Raw genomic sequence first — 13298 nt, forward strand, 5'->3', positions numbered from 1 at the left:
TTTCCTAAGACAAGATCAATAGAAGAGTCCTTTGGATGTCAACACCTGGCAGCTCTTAGCACATTCTACCACTCAGCAGATGATCAATAAGTACTTGCCAAATTTCAACACGCAGCATGGGGAGGCAGCAGGAATGCATGGGCCACGTGACGATGTGTGTGTGCGTGTGTGTGTGTGAACAGGCATTGTGTCAGCCAGGGTTCGATGCTACTTTAGTGGAAAGGGATTGAATATAGGGAATCAGGCACTCCCATAATCATTGGGTAGGCAGAAGTAAGGGGGTCACCTTTAGACTGTTGGTTTCAAGATCAAATTACTCTAGCTGTGATCGGTAGGTTGGGGCAGCTATTATCACAAACACCACCACACAGTTGCCTCCCACCTTTGAAGCAGGACCAGACACTGGGACATGGAGATGAGCCGCTGCAAATATTCACCTCTAACTGACCTTGCTTCCAATCGCTGCAGTGCAAGCAGATGACCCCTCACTGGCACAGTCTACATGGCACCTAGAACCCTCGCTCCAAGAAAGAGTGGGAAGGCGGTTTGGGGCTGCTTTCCCTTGCCATATTGAGGGGAGCACGGAAAGGGTGGAAATGGATTCTGTTGCCAGCAGAGCACGTGCAGCACGTGAATGTGCGTGTGGTTGTGGGACATCTACGTGCTGCCTCATTCAGAAGTCAGGACGGTGCAGTCACGGCTAGATATTTAGGAGCATCAGTGGACTCTTTGATAATTCAGATGGACCATTTGTATTCCAATTAGTGCAACTTGATGGTGGGCTTCAAGGTCAGCTTTGAAGGGCAACAGATGTCACAGAAAAACAACCCAGAATGCAAAAGGAGTGTGTGGAAAGGAAAGGCCACCAGCCTTCCCTTGGTGCTGTCATGGGTGCAGTGAGGTGGGGCTGGGGCTGGGGTACCAGGTGTTTTCAAGTATATGAACCTGGGTCTTTTGAGCACCAATTGCTCATTAAAAGCCACCCCCTTCTCAAGCCCTCTACCATTACACACACACACACACACACACACACACACACACACCCCAGCTCTCATCTTGAGCCTTTCTTAATCAGCATGGCCCCCTAGTGGCACAGCACAGACACTTTAATTTTCTGTAGTGTGGCAACAAATCAGCCCTGTTTGACCTCAACTTTTAGGTGAGGTGATGGGGGGCACAGGGGAGACACGTAACTGAACTAAGATGATCTAGAGCTCCTAACGCTTAGCTCTGTGTAACCGAGGCAGCCCCCACCCGTCCCCCTGATGTGTCAGGCTAACCCTAGCCAGTGTTCTCGAATGGGGGCTATTTTGTCCCCAAGGCACATTTGGAGACATTTTTGATTGTCACGATTGGGAAGGGGGTGATATTGGCATCTAGTGGGTGGAGGCCAGATGCTGCCGCTAAACATCTCACAGTGCACAGAACAGGAAAGAAGTATCTGGTCAAAAGCATCATTAGTGTCACGACTGAGAAATTCTTAGAAGAGAATTTTCCCCTCAGGGATGATCCTCAGAATGTCAGGGCCTCCGGATTCACCAGGATGCAAATCCCCTGGGTCGATCCCAGTTCTCCTTCAACTAGAGACACTGAGAGAAGGGCAAAAAAGAAGGGACAGAAACTCACACACCTCCCACTCATGAGGATAGCTACCATGAAAACAAATAAACAAAACAGAGACTAAGTGTCGGTGAGGATGTGGAAAAATTGAAATCCTCACGTACTGCTGGTGGGAATGGGAAATGGCGAAGGCTCTGTGGAAAACAGTATGTCAGTGCCTCAAAAGCTACATGTAGGATTACCACGTGCTCCAGCAATCCTGCATACACCCAAAAGAGCTGCACGACGTGTTCTCAGCCGCATGATCCACAATAGCCAAAAGGTGGGAACAACCCAAATGCCCATCCGCAGATGAATGAACAAACAAAACGTGGTATATATGCATGCAATGGAATATTATTCAGTCTAAGTAATAAAATTCTGACACATGTTACAACATGGAAGAACCATGAAAACATTATGTTAAGTGAAATAGCCAATCACAAAGGACAAATATTATACAATTTCACTCCTATGAGTTATTTAGAATAGGCAAATTCATAGACATAGAAAGGAGGACAGTGGTTGCCAGGGGCTGGGGAGCAGGTGCAGAACGGGAAGTTGTGTTTAGTGGGTACTGAGTTTCAGTTTGGGAAGATGAAATAGCTCTGGAAATGGGTAGTGGTGATAGCTGCACAACCTTGTGAGTGCATCTAATGCTGCTGAATTGTGCACTTAAAAATGGCCAAAATGGTAAATTTGTTATGTATATTTTGCCACAGTAAAAAAATCCCTACATGCCTTGGGGTTCTCAGCAATTTCAGTCCAAATAGCAGCTAAGGTCAGCAGGGGCCCCAGCTTGCCAAGACCCTCTCACAGTGACCCACAAAGGCTCAAAGGTGTGTTTGCCAGGACTGATGTCAGGTCATAACACATCAGCTGAGGATTTGCAGTACATGGCTTTGATTAGCCCAGGCTCAGATCGGATTGAATGGGACCGAGGACAGCTGGCAGCACATGTGGCCTCTCTCCAGCTCACCAAGAGCATCACTTAAAAGTCTGAAATGTTCTGCATGGGGGGGAGCTCCTCTGAAGCCCTTTGGCTTCAGTTGCAGAGTCAGCAGGACTGTCTTTCTGTGGGAAAGAAGATAAGAGAAAGGGGCTGGACCTTGCAGGAGGAACAGGGAGCTTGCCAAGTCCTTCTGGCTGTCTCTGATTCTCTGCCATGCCGATAGCCTGCCTGCTCTGCTCAAGTTCAGACAAAGCTACTCTCTTAGTTCATTTCTCTGTGGCATCCCAAGGTCCGTTTGTGAGTACACGTGCATAGGTGTGTGCACGCACACACAAGCGCATTTATTTAACATTTTCCTCAAAACAAGTGATCTCAGATTTTAGAACACAGGGATGATGAGTCCAAGGTTGTAGGTTCAATTCCAAATACAAACTGGGTGCATCACACAGCAAAAACTGTTTAGGTCCCAGAGAGCACCCTTGCCTCAACTAGCCAGCTGGCACAGAGAAGTCAGTAAAGAAATGGGGATGCCTCCAGGCAAAACATCTACCCCAGCCATGCCCAAGCCCTCCAAGAAACAGAAGTTTGTGAAGCAGCAGGCACTGCAGAAGGACCTTCAGTAAATGGTATACAGCACATGCTGTCCTCTACCCAGAGAATGCTACAGAACCCAGAAATACCCTGAAGGTGGCATTAGTCACTTCCCATCCACTGGACCCTCAATTTCCAGCATGACTTCACGATTCTATTTTTAAGGTTACAGGCAGTGTCCACTGTCTATACCTCAAGCTTTTCACAACGATCCCTTTGGGTTTGCCTTGAGGAGAGTCAGAGACCACCATGTAGCCAGTGAAGACAGGAGAGGATGAATATGGTTGCTCAGTTATTGGGACTGGAAATATCTATATGACCAGACTCACCCCTGCAGAGTCCACAGACCAGCAGGACACTCTCCTGGCAGAGGCCTCGACCACCAGTGCTAGAATTACTACAGCATTCTCCTTGGACAAGCACAGAAAAGGACTTTCACAGTGGGACTGGATGTAGGGGAAGAAAGACCACGGATTTTCTAAAGCCTGGATGTAGAGGTAATATCACACAAAGCCACGCTCTTGGATCAATTAGTGTCCTTGTACATTGCCTTCTTGTGCAGGGTTTATGACAATATGAGAAACACCAAATCTCCTCTTGTCTCCTTACTGTATACCCCCAACCTGAAATTCAGCGTAATAGTTCCCATCTCTATATTTTTGATCATGATATATCCTCTGAATAGGATGCCTCTCCATCCTCACCTCTTTATTCAATTTGCTTAGTTTCTATCCATCTTTATACCTGCTGATATTTAACCAAGTTAGTTTATAAGGCAAGCCATCTTAAAACTTTCTCCTGGAGCGTTGTGTTTGCAATTCCAAGTTCAGCCACCAGGTGGCGGTGGCACGCTGAACTCAGCCTTTGTTATTTTGGTTGCCGCTGAGACCTGCCAATTTATTGGGCACCTACTGTGGGTCAGGCACTGCCCTGAGAGCCAGCCCCACGTGATCTCATTTTATCCTACAATGACCCTAGTATTAACATCTCCATTTTACAGATGAGGTGGCTGAAATTCCGAGAGGCTAAATAACCAGCCCAAGATCACACCACTCATAAGAACCAGAGCTAGAGTTTTGAACCCAGGTCTAGCTGCTTTAAAAGCCCACATTGTTCCCATAGAGCTTTGCTATGGGGGAGGCAGGGTGGGTTTTCTTCTAATTTAATGTGCCAAAAAGTTAGCCCTCCAATCAAGGACCTACTTTGTTCCTGTCGAATCACATGGTTGGTCTTTCTGATGTGGTCCAAGGGACCCACCGTGAAGAACCAAGATACTACCATCACTCGGAAAATTCCAGAAACTGGGAAAAAGTCCAGACCCCTGTTTGGATAAAGTTAATTTTTCACTCACGCAACTCTATGGCAAGATACAGCCTCCTGGGGCCACTTATTGGAACACTCCACGGTGTCTCATAGACCAGTGGCATAGCACTAAAGTATAGGTCAGAAAAATCCTAACACCAGCATAGTCCAAAATAATGTGGCCAAAGTAGGAGGCTCTTTTGATCGGTTTTAGTCCTGGGGTAAATTTAGAGAATTTAATGGGATATCTCTGGTGCACAGTCTAGGGCCAAACTTCCATAGATAGTATTTCTCTCAGCTGAGCTTTTGAGAGCTATTGAGTCCATTTACACCTCCTGATAACCACTGGAGAACAAGTATTTTATGCTATGGCTAAGTGTCAAGCCCTGTGCCTTAAGAGCCAACCCAGCTAGGGGTAGGAGTGACATCCTCTGATGGATGAAGTTATGCACGTACAGGGACTTTCCCCACCCCAAATGCATGCAGCCTTTGGAATACCCCTGGCATCTGAATGAATTGAAAACGTGTTTCTCTCTCAAAAATGTATGGGCCTATATCAAATTAGCAGCATTCTTACTGCCAAGAGAACTTTCCAGGTCTATTTTTAAGTTGGAGCACTTTGGCAATTAAAGTTATTCAAAACTCTTTAAGCTCTGGGAAATCTTGAAACTGTGAATGAAGTGTTATGTGTGTTGTTTTCTCTAAGATTCAACAATCAAAACTCAATACATGTTAATGAATCTCTGAAAGCATCACTATGAAGGTGCAAATGGGGAGACATAATCACCACTGGGTCCATTCTGCACAATTGTGTCTGTCCCCGGCCAGGTATGATCAGTATTTAATTGGCACCCGTTGATTGTGTGTAGTCTGAACAGGGTCTGTGGGAAATGGTGTGCGAGCGTCTGTCCGCGGGTCATCATGGGACAGGCTTCGTCAAACTTGGATCTGAAGGTCTGTCATACCAAGTCTACACCCTCTGTTATTCAGAGAAGTTTGTACTGGTTTCACTGATTATATCAACTTCCCATTTTAATACAGAAAAAGAGCAGATCCAGGTCGCTATCACTTCTAAGAATAGATATTATGTAGCTGGTGACAATAGAACTGGCAAAATTACCATTCTTTTATGAGGCAGACATATCAAGATAACAACTACTTAGACAGCCCCATGAAAGCTGCATGCCAGCAGCGTGGCTCTCCCCTTCTTACTATGCAGGCAGCTTCATCAGGAGGTCGCCACGGTGTCCTCTTAACAATTTGTCCTAAGAGTGCAGTTGAATCCAAGGATTTGCCATCTGCCAGATTTATTATGCCTTAAACTTCCTACAGTCAGAAAAGAAATGCCTGGGCTAAACCACTTTATAGCAAATAAAGAAGCAGTGTCCACCCAAGGAGTCTCTCTGGACGCTGCTCCACTTTTGTGTTTTTGTGATAATGTGGCATCGTAATGATGAGCAACACCATTGTGCAACATTCCAAACCTCACTGGGCATGGGATGGGTGAAATTGCAAGATTCTTTTTATAAATAATCCTCAGTTCACTTTGTGTGATTAGCTACAACTATCTGGGGTTATTTATTAACTTGGAAGAGGGTAATTACATGTATTCTACATACCATGGGAGGCCATAACACTGTATCACATGACACAGAACGAGTGCATGATAAATGCTGCATGAAACTGCAGCTGGGCTTTAAGTCAGCACATACTCCATTACTGCGTGTGAGTTGATTATAGAATCCCCCATGGAGAGGACTCCCTGAGAAGATTTCTTGTGATGCTGGAGTTTGGATCTATAGGAAATCTCACTGGTGTAGTGCTCTTGAATTAACAGCCCTCCACTTAAGCATGCAAGAGGGAGTTTATAGGTGACCAGAGGAGATTTATACTGGTGAAAGAAACAAAATCATTTGAATCCTACTTGGCAATCCCAGAAACGTACTCCCATGTACATGGGCATGTATAGCCCTGGAAGGTTCTGGCCCTAGCACACTCCGTAACAAGTTAACGGACCCTGGCTCCACAATGATTTCAGAGAAGCTAACAGCAGCAACAGCATTAAGAACATAAATACTGAGTATCGTGTTTCAGTACATGATATGAAACAGAGACCTCCATGGCTGCACGTGTTAGCTCCTGTGGTTGACAGAAAGAGGTGCCACCTGGATAGAGGAAGGGCTTGCAGTCCAGCTGCAGGAAGCGTGGTCAGCTGACAGCCTCCATTTGTCAGCAACTTCCAGGTTGGCCTCAGCTGCAGGGAGCCGTTGCCTCACTGAAGGTCACCTCCACCCAGAGCAGCTGCACCTGGTGACTGAGGGACACTAGTTTGGGGCAGAACTCGTTCCATGGCTGTCCCCTGAGTGGCCTGGGCTTTGTGAGGCCAGCATTGCAGCTCAGCTTCTTCCTCTGCCCAGTCCCTCCCTTCTTTTGGCAGGTGTTAACATGTGAACTCCAGATTTCAGCATCCACTTCCAGAGAACCCAGCCGTGAGCAGTGACGCTCCCAGAAGCCAGCAGCTTAGAGGAATCTGGAATGGCACCTCCCCTTGGCAGCATTCCAGGGGACATGAGATTTTCACTGCTGAGATATGAAGAGAATGAATGCAGTTTTCTGTTGGTTGCATAGTATGACACAGGCTAATGATTGGTCTTTGGTTACATACTATGTGCAAGTGTAAGAGTAAGGGTCACAAGATAACATTTTCAGCACTCCTAAGTTAATACGCAGCCTCTTCAGGTGTCAGTAGGTCTGGTTTTAAGTTTAAAATAGTCTTGTAGTAACAGTTCTAGAATATGGAAATGTGACTACTACCCCATTTCAGACACTCAAGGCATTTAGGAATTTAGCTGACCTCAGAGCAGATTTCTGGTTTATCAAGATCAACTGTTCGTATCAATAGATACACACTGCCATCTTTTTCATGCCTGCAGATAACTCAGTCCTATGGATGTAGCATAATTTGTTTAATAATCCCCAGTGCTGGCATTTAGACCATTTCTAATTTTTCACTATTTTCATCAGCCATTGATGAAAAGTTTGCTAGTAGCCTGGAGGAGAAATAATAAAATCTTCATGGTTTACAGTTGACAAAACCCTTTCACATACATCGTACCACCAAATCCTTCTAACAACCAGGTAAGGGAGATATTTTCAGAAAAGGAAGGCTTAGGAATGGTGTAGTTTGCCCAAGGTGGTGGGAAAATTGTGTCTCAAAGCCAGCATTTCTAACTCCCGAGCTCGTTCTGCCTCACTATGCCATGGTTTTAGATCATCTGACTCTAAGAAACCCACTTAAATGGATCAAAAGGATAATGTGGATGCAAATGGAATTTGATTTAAAATTATTATCTTGCATATTAGTAATTTTAGTGCATTGTGGAGTAATTTTGTAAACTTTATTGCATTTTTTAGGGAATTCTGTCAAATTTCAGAGTTCTTTGGAGGCAGTTTCAATTCTTTTACCCTTTACTTATAATTCATTCTCAACCAATGACTCCTGGTCTTCCTTATTTGTAGCTGGAAAATACTGGAGCAAACAAAATGTCCAATGACAGAGAATGTGTTACATCAACCTAAATATCTCAGCTCCTCTGCTAGAGTGTGAATTTCTCCCTCCTTTTCATTCACTCACCCAAGCTGTCTGAAATGTGAGTTACCAAGCAATGCTGTGTCACTCCAGCCTCACTCACCCAAGCTAGGGCAGGAATCCATGGGCCATGTGACCATAGGAGTGACAGACCCACTGCTCAGAACTGCCCCTCCTCATTGATGGATGGGGAAGCAGCCACTCGGGAGCATGTGCCACTAACACCAAATATTAAGTGCCACATGGTGATGGGCCAATAAAAAATTAAATTGTAAAATAACAAAAACATTCATCTCCTTCCCTTTCCTAACTTCAGCTGTAGACCAAGGCAGTCTTTTTTATCATAAGCAAGATTAAATGCTCTTTTCCTTCTCTACTCTCCTATTTCCACCCTATTGCCTGTGTGTGTTTCACACACATACACATGCATGAACACACCCACACTTACACATGCATAACACACACACATACACATATACATTTCTGAGACCCTGTCCTCACATGGAAAAAAAGGCTTTAAAATGAAAAAAAGTGGGGGAGGAAAGGCAGAGAACAAAACAAGCTAGCTAGATCAACGTGCCTCCAACTCTCAGGGGCACTGGCTAATGTTAGCGTAGCCTGGAGACTGCCTAGTCATTTAATGAAACATAGAGAAGAGAGAGGTGCATTTGCTATTCTAAAAAGCCAGAAGTCAGTGAATGCAAATTTGCCATATTCAGAAAACCAAATTAAAGCAACTGCTGGGAGTTCTCTGCATAGTTAAGCAGAACAATTTTGCCCCTTTTCAGGCCATGTTTACCCTTCAGAAGTCACATACCTTTAATCCAAAAACATAGAAATGCATCATTTTCAGGAAGGCTGTGTTGCCTAGCTGGACCCTGTCCTTCAAAGGAAGAAGCGCCAAATCCATCATAGCCTTGAACAGCTTCTGCTACGGCACTGCAGCTACAAAGAGAGAAAATGGGTTCCAAGGCTCACATCTAACTAACTCTGCTGCAAGGTGACAGATGTCTGGGGCAGGAATAGCCTTGGCCTTCCTCTGTCCCATGGCCACACTCCAATGCGAAGACAACTCAAGAGATTGTAGACCAGGAAATTGTCTTCTGAAGCAGGTAACAGGCAAATGTGTGCTCATGGGGAGAGCTCATGGCCCAGTTCTTGAAATTTGTCACTGGGTCACTTGTAAGCATTTATTCAAGATGTATGTTCTTTGCTTAAATTGCTGGAGGGACTTTCTTCCAATTGCTCTGTCTCCATCTGCAACCAGGAAATGTTAGCTTCTGGTTAAGGAAATGCACTCAGCCCAGACCAAGCTAAGAGGGGATTGTGCGAGGACTCTGAGACCTCACAAGGAAAAAACCCAGAGTGGGCTCTGTCTCTGTCACTGGTCTGTGCCTCTCTCTGTCTTCCATCTCTGAGTCTGTGTCTCTCCTATCCTCCCAACACAGTTGCATCATTTTGTTTATTTTAAAAGATCATTCTGTCTACAATGTGAACTGACATAACAGGAAAGCAACAATGAAACAGGGAAATCAGCGAGGAGCCCCTTTCAGGGGTGCAGGAAGAAACTACGCCAGCTTCTCTGTCCAAGGTTGCAGGTCATGGCAGTAGAGACAGAAGAGAGGAACTCAAGATAAACTTGAGAGATAAAAATGACAGGCGTTGGGGATGATTTTACTCACATGTGTTGGGGGAAGTGATGGTGATGAGAGTGTTCGGGCTCAGAAAACAATACCCCAAAGCATGGCACTTCGGCCTGCTGAGCACTTTGAACTACAGGAGGTTGGAGGCCTCAGAAGCAGCCTCAGAAGCAAGTTCTCTCTGACCTTCCCCTGCCCTCCTGTCTCTCGCTTCTCTTTCTCTCCTGAAGCAAGTCATAGAAACAAGAACCCTCTCCCCAAAGCCAGCCATAGAACTTAGAAATATTACCGTAACCTTCCCCTGCCTTTCTGTGTAGGAGCTGGCCATAAAGAAATTCTCTGACCTACCTTGTCTGATAGTAAATCATAAGACCCTCATTCCACAGGGGTCCTGCCCTATACCCTGGAGCAAGGAATGCTACACAGGGAGGCCCAGAAGAATCAGGACAGACAGACCTTGCTGGATCCACCCTCCTCAGTCTATTCCCATTAGATCATACTTATTTTGTCCAATCACATTTCTACATGGCTGTGATTCTTCATCAAACCCAAGCATAAAAATGAACAGTTTTCCCTGGATCTTTGGGTCCTCATTTCTGAAGTCTCCTGTCATGTAAAATGTTGATTACATAAATTTGTAGTACTTTTCTCTTGTTAACCTGTCTTTGCTTTAGGGACGTTGGCCATGACCCTGGTTTCTGGTCTCAGCAACTATGTGGATGCAGGTACCAGCCCTGAGTCAGGAAACCCGGGATCAGAAGATGGGGCAGGAGGGGAAACTATGCTGTTTTGGGCAAATGAAGCTTCAGCAGCCACTGTGACATCAAAGTAGAACTGAAGACAAGGTAGTTTTATGTAAGAATCTAGTTCTCAGAAGAGAGGTCTGTCTGAGAATGATAAATCTGAGAGCCATCAGGACAAAGAGAGGTTTTTTTACATCATGGGATTGGGTGAGGTGACCCAGGAGAAAGTGCAAAAAGAAATGGGAACAGGGCCTGGGACTGAGCCCAGACAACTCCAACATTTAGAGATGAGGTGGAGGAAAATCATCTAGGACATCCCAGGGAATGGCTGAAGGGCAACAAGGAAAACTAGTCCACTGGCTGTCACATAGCAAGGAAAGAGGAGGAGACAGCTGGAACACGAGCTGCTGGGAGATGTAGTAGCTTAAAACAGTGCAGATCTGGGACTTACTTATGGACATGGGGGACTGGTCAGTGCCCCAGAAGGCATCTGTTAGACATAGTTAATGATGGCACTATCCCTGTTTTCCTTCCAACCCCTTTACGTTCTATAACTATTCCTGGTAACCATTTCACTCTAAACTCCAACTCTCAACTCTAAACGTCCACCCACCCACCCTTTCATTCACACACCCACCCACCCATTTACCCACCCTCCCATTCACCCACCCACCTACCCAGCCATCCACCCACATCCCAGACTCCCCACTGAGGTGCAGGGCACACGAGGGTGCACGAGGCGGAGCCCTCAGTCCTCTCCCTTCACTCTCCTTTTCCTTCTCTACTGATTTTTGCTTTCTGGCTCTGAAAGAACTGGGCAAGGTTTGCATCACACGCACGTAATGATGTCCCTTCTGGTATTTTGTTTTGGTAAAGCACCTCAGATCCCAGTTTAATTACGTTGAGTTAATAGTAGTAATAATAGAAATAATGGTAACGCCATGATCGGAACAATCTTCCTTTTAAATGAAGAGAAGGAATATTTCTGGCTTCCAAATTGCCCACACTGTTGTCACACAGTCTAGATTGCCTCTGACCCATTTCAGACTACTTTCGCTCAGTTAACTCAGTTTCGTTCAACGTTTGCATTTTCTTTCAGCCTGCCAGCATGACAAACTCTTCTGTAACCATGCCTTAAAGGTCAGCGTGGTCCCGTCACAAAGACTGATGAGACTTCTTTCTCAAAAGACAAATCTGCTGTGCAGTTTTGATAGTGGACCTCAGTCTCTCCCTGTAGCAGCAGCCCACGTCCCTGCCCCCCCCCCCCCGCTGACTTCCTTCCTAACTTGTGCCACCCCTAGAACCCCAAGTTCTCCCATTCTTGCCTTTTCTATGTCTTTATCCGTCCAGCTCTGGAACAACAATAGATCTCACATGAGCTTCCCCACATAGACTAAAATAGTCCTTAATGAATATCAATATTCCTTAATATTCCTTCTGTGGCACAGACTACAGAAAAAGATGCTACTCGTCCTTCCTCAAATCTATGTCAGAGCTCACCTGTCGTCAGTTTCTTTTCTCTTTCTCTAGACTGTTCCAAAGCAACTTACAAGCAGCTCGTTTCCTCTGAGCCAGCTGCCACCCCCGCCTCTCTACTCTCTGCCACTTACCCGGTTCCGATTATGCTTGGTCCAGCCCAGATTTTCACACCCTGAGGCCATCCTTGGTCTCTCTTCAGCACAGCGCGTTACACAGCACTCAGCTTTTTTACATTCTCTTCCCTAAACTCTGGGGCAAGCCCACCAGTGGATGGCCTCGCCACCTTTCTGGAAGGCAGTAGGGGCATAAATCCTTAGTAAGCAGATAGATGCATCAGCTCGCGTTTGCTGTGGCAGGAGATGAATTCGGGGATTCGACTTCCAGTGAGTGAGGGCTGTTAACTCCATGATGGCTCCTCCAGAACAGAGGTTGCAGAGTGTCTTTCCCTAGGGGTCTTTCAAAACAAATGAACCTGCCTCAGATGATTTAAGGCGACAGATAAAATGACTTTTCAAGATTCCTTCTAGTGCCGTTTCTACTATTCATCTGTCCCCAGCTCTGCCCTGATTGCAGGAGCACAGGTGCAGTTGTGTGGTGGTAGACCGCACCCACTCTCCCCAGCTTGTGCTCTCTGTTGCCATGATTTCATGGATGGGGCAAAGTGGACTTCTTATAAATCCATCAAGAAGATATCTGAAGCATACTCTGGGGTACATATTAAATCGAGGAACCTGATGTCCTTTCATTTGTGTCCCTGAACAACAATTCTGCACCTGTTTCCACACTTGGCAATGTCATGGGTTTGCTGATTTGCTGACTTGCTTTGGTCAAGTTCATCTTTCCAGGTTTTGAGTGAATGGGCACTTCTCCAAGGCATTGACTGTCTTCTGAGAAATAATGAAGCCGTGGACTTCTTCGCTTGAGAGGAATAACTATGAATCCAGAAGCATATTCCTGTGAAGCCTCCTGGATGTAAAAGCCAAGGAGGATTAACCCATGCCCTCTTGCTCAGTGCAGGTGCATTGTATGGATTAAAGTGGCACGTGCTACTCAGGCAGTTCACTTGCTCCATGAACATTATTAAGCACCCACTATGTGCTGAGCCCGGTGCTAGGGAGACTCCCAAAGCCATAGCACAGCATGGATGGTGTAGTGGTGAGTACAGCTACCTTCCAACAACACAGCACACTATAACAAGGGAGGGAGAGAGTTTCAGGAAGGTGGGCAAGAGCCTCGACTCTGGAGACAGACAGACCTGGGCATCTACCCAACCCCAGCTTCACCACTTCCCAGCTGTGTGACTTGGACACATTACCAACCCTCCATTAAGCTTCGGTCTCTTCCTCTGTGAAATGGGGATAAATGTAAGATTGTTGCAAGGCTTAAGTAAGTGAAGGAACATA

Source organism: Cynocephalus volans, chromosome 6 (genome assembly GCF_027409185.1).
Source record: "Cynocephalus volans isolate mCynVol1 chromosome 6, mCynVol1.pri, whole genome shotgun sequence".
NCBI lineage: Eukaryota > Metazoa > Chordata > Mammalia > Dermoptera > Cynocephalidae > Cynocephalus > Cynocephalus volans.